Source organism: Paramormyrops kingsleyae, unplaced genomic scaffold, assembly GCF_048594095.1.
Source record: "Paramormyrops kingsleyae isolate MSU_618 unplaced genomic scaffold, PKINGS_0.4 ups63, whole genome shotgun sequence".
In the NCBI taxonomy this organism is placed as follows: Eukaryota; Metazoa; Chordata; class Actinopteri; order Osteoglossiformes; family Mormyridae; genus Paramormyrops; species Paramormyrops kingsleyae.
In genome coordinates, this window is record NW_027326001.1 from 34,711 (window position 1) to 45,606 (window position 10,896).

The 10,896-nt window shown below is 41.7% G+C and overlaps 1 long non-coding RNA gene across 7 annotated transcripts; it reads left to right on the plus strand.

Moving 5' to 3' along the window:
* The first annotated feature begins 4,634 nt into the window (after positions 1 to 4,634).
* Positions 4,635 to 9,644, plus strand: LOC140586457 (uncharacterized). Of its 7 annotated transcripts, none has more exons than XR_011988259.1 (5): positions 4,635 to 6,677; positions 7,127 to 7,702; positions 8,682 to 8,735; positions 8,910 to 9,322; positions 9,543 to 9,644. It is a non-coding gene; the product is annotated as an uncharacterized lncRNA (long non-coding RNA). The 7 variants fall into 7 exon arrangements; XR_011988256.1 differs by having other exon boundaries at positions 4,637 to 7,702; positions 8,910 to 9,006; positions 9,195 to 9,322; XR_011988258.1 differs by having other exon boundaries at positions 4,637 to 7,286; positions 7,579 to 7,702.
* Positions 9,645 to 10,896: the final 1,252 nt, after the last annotated feature.

The window sequence follows — 10,896 nt, forward strand, 5'->3', positions numbered from 1 at the left end:
CATCTTACCTTTAGTCTTGAAAGAGATGAGGGATATTATTAGCCAACCTTTGACTTTAATATTCCAGAAATCGTTATCTGCGGGTGTGGTACCATCAGATTGGAAGCATGCTAATATAACACCCATATTCAAAAAAGGGGATAGAAGTAATCCAGCAAACTATAGGCCAATCAGTTTAACTAGCATTACTGGAAAAATAATGGAAGCTATAATTCAAGTGAAAATGGTAGATTACCTAGATGCAAATAACATTATAAAGGATAGCCAACATGGATTTAGGAGAGGTAGATCCTGCTTAACGAATCTGCTTGAGTTCTTTGAGGAAGCTACAAGTGAAATTGATCACAAAAAGGCCTACGATGTGATTTACTTAGATTTCCAGAAAGCCTTTGATGTTGTCCCCCACAAACGGCTCTTGTTAAAGCTTAAAGCTGCAGGAATTTTAGGACCTGTGGCAGCTTGGATCAAAAACTGGCTAACTGATAGGAAGCAGAGAGTAGTTATTAGAGGCACTATGTCACAGTGGGCCTCCGTTTATAGCGGGGTACCGCAGGGTTCAATTTTAGGACCACTATTGTTCCTAATTTACATTAATGATATTGACACGAATACATATAGTAAACTGGTTAAATTTGCAGACGACACTAAGGTGGGCGGGGTAGCTGATACTAATCTAGCAGCAGAGAGGCTTCAACGGGATCTGGATTTAATTAGCGAATGGGCTGATACTTGGCAGATGAAATTTAACACAGATAAATGTAAGGTAATCCATGCAGGGAGCAGAAATATACAGTACAGATATTTTATGGGTTCCACTGAAATAAAGGTAGCTGATTACGAGAAAGATCTCGGTATGTATGTTGATGCTTCCATGTCCCACTCTCGCCAATGTGGGGAAGCAATAAAAAAGGCGAACAGAATGTTGGGTTATATCTCTAGATGTGTGGAGTTTAAGTCAAGGGAGGTGATGTTACACTTATATAATTCCTTGGTAAGACCCCACCTAGAATACTGTGTGCAGGTTTGGTCACCATACCTCAAGAAGGACATTGCTGCCTTAGAAAAGGTGCAACGAAGAGCTACGAGAATGATTCCTGGTCTTAGAGGAATGTCTTACGAGGAGAGGTTAGCGGAACTGAATCTGTTCAGCCTTGAGCAAAGGAGACTAAGGGGGGATATGATTCAGGTCTATAAGATTCTAACGGGTCTGGATGCTGTTCAGCCAAATGACTATTTCAATATTAGTCTAAATACTAGAACTCGTGGCCATAAGTGGAAATTAGCGGGAGAACATTTTAAAACAAATTTGAGGAAGCACTTCTTTACACAGCGTGTAGTCAGAGTATGGAATAGTCTTCCTGCTATTGTAGTGGAAGCTAAAACCATGGGTTCCTTTAAATCAGAGCTAGATAAGATTTTAACAACTCTGAGATATTAGCTAAGTTCTCCCCAAACGAGCTTGATGGGCCGAATGGCCTCCTCTCGTTTGTAAATTTCTTATGTTCTTATGTTCTTATGTTCTTAATTTCTCACAAATGTCTTGAGTGCTTTAAACAGTAAGGAGGAAAACATTAGTGCATGCAGAGCTGTTGCAAAAGTAGAGGCTGTAAACTTGGTTTACATAGTTTAACTAATGTTAAACATATGCTAGATAATTATGAGGAGCGGTCATTAAAATTGCACAGCTTGTTTATATTTTCATAGGAAACACAATATAATGTTCTGGTGAAACGTAAACCGCACAATCTGCGAATTTTATCACCAAGACATAGATATACTGGAATCATATTGAAAAATAACATTGATTATGAAAGTAGGCAAGTGAGAATTTAAAGTTAGGATTTCATTGTACTTTGTACACATGACACTGCTTTCTTAGAACTTTAAACTGCCATTTAATTTTGAAGACTGTGTACACAGAGGGACACAATTAATAATCCTCAGAATATTTTCTGTCTTGCCTCTGAAAACATTGCCCTGTAAAGATGTGCTCCAACTTACAGGCATATTTGGGGGCTGGTGGCAGGATCAGTACTCCGGTCACTGGAAAAGAACTCGCTCTCCATTCGGACTACTGTGGTGCTGAGGTATCACTCCCTGCACGGCTGCACTCAGGTTCTCACCCCTGAGGTGGTTCATCGTGTGGTGGGTGCAGCAATGCGCTGTAATCAGCCCACACCCCCTTACCTACCTACCTCTGAAAACATACTGTTCTTCTAGCCACTCATTCTGAGAACATCAGACGCTACTTTAATACAAAAGGTGACCATACTGCCACCCCAATTTTTGTTAGTACTACAGCTTGCGCACATGTTAATTCCTCACATAGGTGCTCAAGCGATGCATGGAATCAATGATGAAAATGCGTGATGGCCACGATGTGTCAAGTATAAATTTGCCCTTATACTACGTGGTATACAAGTAACGGCAGGTTGTTTGGATTTGTTGTCACAACTGGGAATGAGTTAAACTTCGCCTTGTAGATGTAACCATAAAGTCATTGCTTACATGTGGGTCTCATTGCAGAAGTGCTGCTGGTGATCACAGAATTGCACTTATCTTTTGTTTGTTCTCTTTGCCTTTCCATGATCTAAATGTGCCTGTTGGGAAAACCTTCCATTAGTTTCTTCCATCACGGTAAGAAAGTCACAAATTTTTTTATTTTTTATTTTTTGTTATTGTAGGTATAATTTTATGACTACTGTTTAGTAATCTCATACTAATATGTTGTAAGCATCCTCTGGAATTTCTTTACTGGTACTTTCACCCTGCTTGCTACATGTTAGATCAGCTGTGAGTTAGTGTTTTATTGTTTGATTTCAGCACTTCTGGGGACCAGTAATTAACTGGGGGTCTGCCCATAGTGGCCGTGAGCGATTTGAGAAAGAACCTCGACATCAGTGGGCGAATGACCTTCGGTAAGTGGCAGAGGGCTCACCTTCCGTCTGTGTGAGCGTCCACGGGGTCAACTGGGACTCCAGAGGGACTTTTTAAAGGAGGTTTTAAGCCTGTTGCTGTGAGCTGTTCGAGTGTCACCTCCCTAGTCTTGCTGTTATTGCGGTGACTTCCTCTCCTTCTTTCCGGCCTCTGACCCCTGCCTGACCTCTGTCTCCCCAGCATTTAACTGCTACTCCGTCGTTTTTACGAGGTTCACATACTGAGTTCAGCCGAGGAACTAGCAACTCTTGCCATGCCGCTAATGCGACGCCGGGGACAATTCAGGGTGCCCGGCTCATGCGACACAAGTAAGCCCCCACCAGGCTCCCTCTAGTATATTTTAATCATCACCCCTCATCTGTTGATTAATGCCACATTACTGCTTGACATAGCATTTGCAGCCAGCAGCCAGGCAATCATTCAGCCAGCTTTTCTCCCAGTCAGATCCTTCCTTAACAGTGTCACACAGGTACCTTTTATAGGTTTGTGTTCTTCATGAATGTTTTTTTTATTTTTTTTCCATTTCAGAATGGAGCAGAAAAATACAAAATGAGCCTGTGGAATGTGTGCTCTCAATGGGATCTCCCCTCCTCCTGCCCTTCCAAATAAATATATATATATATATACTTAAATATATATGTGTGTTCATGTCTTTCGTTCTTCTTTTTATGAATCCACACGTTACTAAGGCCAATTCATTGCCCATGCAAAGTGCGAGGGGAAAACATATAAGAAATTTACAAACGAGAGGAGGCCATTCAGGCCATCAAGCTCGTTTGGGGAGAACTTAAATAGTAGCTCAGAGTTGTTAAAATCTTATCTAGCTCTGATTTAAAGGAAGCCAGGGTTTTAGCTTGTGATACACTAGCAGGAAGACTGGTCCTCAGTCTCTGCAGAGCTACAGTACAGGTCAAGGTCTTTACCTCAGTCTAGCAGGTCTAGAGAGATTCTTACTTTATATTTGTATTTATTGCTGTCTGCTGCATTTTTCAGTCAATGCAAAAAGCAGAAGATCACAAAAGAATGGATCAGTGAGGAGTGAGTTTATCCATTTTCTGAAACTGCCTGCCCTTTTTTGGGTAGTGAGGGTTTCAGAACCTATCCTGAAGGCTATGGGCGCATAAGGCAGGGAGCAGCCCAGGATGGGGCACCAGCCCATTGCAGGGCACACTCACACATGCACACCTATGGGCAATTTGGTAAAGCCAATTAACCTCAGCATGTTTTTGGACTGTGGGGAGACACCAGAGTACCTAGAGGAAACCCAATGATGACAGGGGAAGAACATGCAAGCTCCACACACATTAGAGTTGCAGCAGAGACTTGAACCTGTATCCCAAAGGTATGAGGTAACAGTGCTAACCACTGCACCACCATGGCACCCCGAAGAATAGGTTCTGACCCAAAAATCACTTCTTTTACTGATTGCTGTTGGTTATTGTGTCTTACACCATTTCCTCCGGTCTTATCACTGCCCTGGCATGTCAAGTCTACCTCTTAAATTATTGTTAGCTTTGCAGCTGATGGTTTACATCAGCAGTCACTAACAGGCGGACCGCAGACCGGTTCCGGACCCAGAAGCTGTCCCATATGGACCCGGACCGACAGCCAAAACATTAAGTTATTATTTAAAACCTGACGGGGTGCTTTTATTTTAACAGGCGCAGCGTTTGTAGTCTTTTCAGTTAGTGGTTTAGTAGTAGAACCGCCGTTTCCCACGCCAATGAACGTCAAACACCTTTGACCGCCAAGTAAGACGTTTATAGTTCGGCGTATGCAGCCCTTTGTCTGCGCTAATGCACCTTTCCTGTTAATAGCAGCAGCAAAGCTAACACCCGTAACCAAAAAGCGTAATGTTCCTAACAGCGGGGCTGCACTCTCCTGAAATCGTAAAGCTGAAAAGTTTTCAAATACAATATGTATTATGTAACACGTTTGATAAATAGACATAGTTTATTGTTGATTTCATGTTTGTTGAAGTTTCTGCTTTTTAACATATGTATAAAGTAATGTTATCAATAATAACTCATATTTATTTCTGAAGGCTGTTGGAGCTGGGGGGACTGAGAGGGCAGGAATAACAGCAGACTGCTGGACCAGACCAGGCTGTTTGTAAATGTATAGGCTTATTACTTTTACTAGTATACTGTACTTCTTCTAGGATAATTCCTGGGAGTTATCAAAACCAAAATCTTTTGGATTGGGATAAGGATAATGAGATCTTCTGTATTGATTCTCATTTTGTTGCATGTCCAGACCATGACCGTGTGTTGCATACATGTTAGTAAACTCCCCTAGTGAATCTTGCACTCTTAACATTGCTTCTGGTGGCGACTATTCATATTGACGCGGTAGCGGACCATAATGGTCATAGAAGTGTTATGAAGGCAGTACCCCCCAATTATGGAGAGGTAATTCGCACTCTGGCCGCATCTATTGCATATATTTATTCATTTGTTTGTTTGTTTATTCATGGGCTAATGTCTTGGTACATCTGAGCAATTTTAATAAAATATATTTTTTATAAGGCCTACATGCTATATTGCCCGACCAGTTTTCTACTCAGCAAAAGAATCCGTGTATGAGGCTGAGAGAACATAATACAAAAGCGCACGTGCGTATACCGTCGCAGCCACGCCCCCCGCCAACTCTCATCGGACTTTCCCGCCTCTTTCTCTGGCACTTTCCATCACTCGGAATCTGAGGCGAGCCAGTGTGCAACAGGTATAAACTAAAGTATTTTTGGGTTAAAAGTGAAACATTACTTTTACACATATCTGGGTTGTACTTAAATTAATATTCAGTAATAAAGTTGTGTCTAACGGATCGGCTTCCAGGGATTTTCCAAGTTTAAATAAAATCTGTTTAGTTAGCCTTCTTGTCATATTGGAATTTTGCAGGTAACGGTGTTAGTTTGGTAAATTAGCTATACTTGCTATATTTTTAGCTGTACTTCTTGGAGGGAAATCGCTTAGCACAGGGGTGCCCAATACGTCGATCGCGAACGACCGGTAGATCGCGAAGGTAGTGCGGGCAGATAGCGCGACATTCAAAAACATTTGGGCGGCCAGTTTGCTGTTGCTTAATTAAAACTTTATTACAACAGGTTACCATAACATCTACTTAGATCCCTTCTCTTCTAACGTATCTTTGATCACATGGGTCACCAGAGAGAAAACGCGAATGTATTGCGAGTGTAACCCAGTTGTTAAGAATGTTAGTTTTTTTTTTTGTATTTCTTCATTATGGTCATGTATTAAATGTTGAACTTTTGAGGTAAAGAAAAAAAGGAAAATATTATGTTTGTATATGTGCTGTGTTGATATTTTGTATTATTGTAAAGCGGGCATGTTATAATTTATTCATGTATTCATTTGGGTGAGGTGTGGTCCAATGAACACTGAGGGTCAAGGTTGAGCGAGGCGCGGGAAGAGAGCGGCGGGGAAGAAGGTGGTGTAATGGCGGAGAACTGTGGCTGAAATGCATTTCATGAAAATAGCAATATCGTCGACCAGACGATGTATTAAGCTTACAGTAAGGATTCTGGTGAAAGCGAATTTCTACACGAAGTTCGGGAAAGCTAAGAGCTAGCCTCCGAGAATGACTCTTGCCTGCCCGTGGGTAGAAGCCCACCAATCCACCGGAAGCTCCTGGATCGAACGCCCAGGGGAGAGACCGAGCGCAGAAGGGTGCACCTGACTGCCGGATCCACTCTGCACGGGACGACACCCAGGGATATCGTGAGTGTGGTTTGCCTTATTTTACATTGCGCTTGTAGCTCACAAGCGTGAAGCAGCCTTTTTCATTTCTGTTTAGCTACAACGTGCCCGAGCTTCACAACAGGCCTGCACCGTACGGGAGTGGTGTTTTTTCTTTACTTGAATCTGCCGGCCATCGTTTATTTTATCTTTGGAACTTTTAGGGTTTTTTGGGACTTTTGCGTTTCGGTTTAAAGGGATGAAAAAGTATTATTTGCTCCCGAGTGAAATGTCTTTTATAAACTGTCATAAATGAGTAAATAGTACCATTTACGTTTGATTGTATTACTGTGTTGATTGTGTTCTTTTGTGTAAAGTGATGTATATATTTATGTTTGGGCTTTAAAGAGAATGGATAGGGAACCCTAAATACTAAAGGACTGAGGGAAAAGAACTCAGGGTAGCTCCCGTGTTACTTTTAATGCACAAAGGGGCGCTACACGAGCTAATGCAAAACTCCAGCGAGCAAAGGACCAGAAGATAGTTGTTAATGGCCAACAGGAGAAGTCAATATCAGCAAGGCAGTGAAGGAAGAAATTTTTCCGATTACAGACTGGCCACAGTTTAAAGTGCGTGTCTTGGGAAAAGCAGGTAATGTTTTGTAGTTATAATGATCTGATTACGATTGCCTCTAAATCAAAAACAAACGGGGAACGATAGCATTTCATTTTTTTTTATCCATCATCTACAGGAAACTATGCCCATGCAAGAACAAAATTTTGAAGTCTGAGGCGATATTGATAATGATATTGATTTAAGATCATATCGCCTAGCCCTAAGCAGAATCTAAATTTTCAGTCATAAGAAAGTGTTCACCTATACACTTAAAAATACTTTGGCAAAATATTAATAGTAATAATTTTTTTTGCTCTGTTATTCACAGGTGGCTTGAAAAAAATGCTCTTACAAGCAACATTACAAGAAAAGACGGTGTCAAAGTAGCTAATTGGTGCCCGGGACAGGGGAGGGAATCGAATTGCGAGGACCCGAGGTGGTGACCAAGATTGGTAAGTGTCAAGCGTAATTTTAAATGAAAACATAAAGCACAAAGGTTTGATAATAATAAATCCTAGGAGCTTTAAATCCCAGACATTGCCAACATGAGCCAGGCAAGCACTGTGACATCATAGTACTCTAGTATGGAGGACAACAGATGTCACTGATAAAGAAGTAGTTTTTTTTTTTTTTACTAAATTATAACTTGATGCTCAGTTTTAGATGCATTTATAAATATTTTTATTCATCTATAAATTAATAAACTTATTTAGTAAAGCAATTCATTATATTTTAATGCCAGAAAGAGAATTTACTAAAGGATTCATAAATATTTTAAATATTTTTTTAAAAGTAAATAAATGGATTAACAAAGTAAATTTTAAAAATTGCATTTAATGAGGCAATTCATTAATCAATTAATCAGTGTGCTATTAAATACGGTAGATATTTAGGGGTTTTCTGTGAAAGGACAAATAAGTTGTACCTACTGTAGCTCAAATGAGCGCTACATAAGACCAAGTTGGGTTACCCATATAGGCCTTATATGGAGCCCATCATTAGCCCATGTGGGCTAACCCATGTGGGGCCACCATGGAAACTGCGGACAAAATTGACTGGGCCCCACTTGGGTTTCCCAGGTGGTGTCCACATGTCAGCCCAAGTGCATCCCATGCGGGCCCCACATGAATGTGCTGGCTGGGAAATTACGTAAACTTAGATGAAAAGATTCAGCCGATTTCAAAAGACCGCATGGGATGTAAACTGCTAAAGCCACAGAGTACAAATGCAGCTACTGAAAGAGTTTATAAACAAAAAACAACCGGTTACTTATGTCTTTTTAAACAAATAAGTAATTTACTATGAACAAGGAAACAGTTAATTCATTTAATAGTGTTAGGATCCACGTTAGCTCGGATATGGTATGCTTCTGAACAAGTTAATCGAATTTCAATGCTTTCTTATGGGAAATATTGCCTTGTTCGTGTACAGATTGGTTCACTATCTAAATGTGACTGTTGGGGAAAACCTTCCAACAAAAGCACGGTAAGAAAGTCACACATTGATTTTTTTTTGTTATTGTAAATATAATTTTATGACTACTGTTTAGTAATCTCATACTAATATGTTGTAAGCATCCTCTGGAATTTCTTTACTGCTACTTTCACCCTGCTACATGTTAGATCAGCTCTGAGTTTGTGTTTTATTGTTTGAGTTCAGCACTTCTGGAGACCAGTAGTTAACTGGGGTCTGCCCATCGCAGCCATGGTAGACATGAAAAAGTGCCCTGACGTCATGAGTGGCCGAATGACCTTCGGTAAGAGGCAGAGGGCTCACCTTCCGTCTGTGTGAGCGTCCACGGAGTCAACTGGGACTCCAGAGGGACTTTTTAAAGGAGGTTTTAAGCTTGTTGCTGTGAGCTGTTCGAGTGTCACCTCCCTAGTCTTGCTGTTATTGCAGTGACTTCCTCTCCTTCTTTCCGGCCTCTGACCTCTGTCTCCCCAGCTGTTACCTGCTACTCTCTGGTGTTCATGAGGTTCGCATATCAAGTGCAGCCAAGGAACTGCCTCCTCTTGGCATGCCGCTAATGCGACGCCGGGGACAATTCAGGGTGCCCGGCTCATGCGACACAAGTAAGCCCCCACCAGGCTCCCTCAGGTATATTTTAATCATCACCCCTCATCTGTTGATTAATGCCACATTACTGCTTGACATAGCATTTGCAGCCAGCAGCCAGGCAATCATTCAGCCAGCTTTTCTCCCAGTCAGATCCTTCCTTAACAGTGTCACACAGGTACCTTTTATAGGTTTGTGTTCTTCATGAATGTTTTTTCTTTTTCTTTTCCATTTCAGAAAGGAGCAGAAAAATACAAAATGAGCCTGTGGAATGCGTGCTGTCAATGGGATCTCCCCTCCTCCTGTCCTTCCAAATAAATATATATATACTTATATATATGTGTGTGTGCATGTCTTTCATTCTTCTTTTTATGAATCCACGCGTTACTAAGGCCAATTCATTGCCCATGCAAAGTGCGAGGGGAAAACGTATAAGAAATTTACAAACGAGAGGAGTCCATTCGGGCCATCAAGCTCGTTTGGGGAGAACTTAAATAGTAGCTCAGAGTTGTTAAAATCTTATCTAGCTCTGATTTAAAGGAAGCCAGGGTTTTAGCTTGTGATACACTAGCAGGAAGACTGGTCCTCAGTCTCTGCAGAGCTACAGTACAGGTCAAGGTCTTTACCTCAGTCTAGCAGGTCTAGAGAGATTCTTACTCTAGGTATTTATTGCTGTCTGCTGCATTTTTCAGTCAATGCAAAAAGCAGAAGATCACAAAAGAATAGATCAGTGAGGAGTGAGTTTATCCATTTTCTGAAACTGCCTGCCCTTTTTTGGGTAGTGAGGGTTTCAGAACCTATCCTGAAGGCTATGGGCGCATAAGGCAGGGAGCAGCCCAGGATGGGGCACCAGCCCATTGCAGGGCACACTCACACATGCACACCTATGGGCAATTTGGTAAAGCCAATTAACCTCAGCATGTTTTTGGACTGTGGGGAGACACCAGAGTACCTAGAGGAAACCCAATGATGACAGGGGAAGAACATGCAAGCTCCACACACATTAGAGTTGCAGCAGAGACTTGAACCTGTATCCCAAAGGTATGAGGTAACAGTGCTAACCACTGCACCACCATGGCACCCCGAAGAATAGGTTCTGACCCAAAAATCACTTCTTTTACTGATTGCTGTTGGTTATTGTGTCTTACACCATTTCCTCCGGTCTTATCACTGCCCTGGCATGTCAAGTCTACCTCTTAAATTATTGTTAGCTTTGCAGCTGATGGTTTACATCAGCAGTCACTAACAGGCGGACCGCAGACCGGTTCCGGACCCAGAAGCTGTCCCATATGGACCCGGACCGACAGCCAAAACATTAAGTTATTATTTAAAACCTGACGGGGTGCTTTTATTTTAACAGGCGCAGCGTTTGTAGTCTTTTCAGTTAGTGGTTTAGTAGTAGAACCGCCGTTTCCCACGCCAATGAACGTCAAACACCTTTGACCGCCAAGTAAGACGTTTATAGTTCGGCGTATGCAGCCCTTTGTCTGCGCTAATGCACCTTTCCTGTTAATAGCAGCAGCAAAGCTAACACCCGTAACCAAAAAGCGTAATGTTCCTAACAGCGGGGCTGCACTCTCCTGAAATCGTA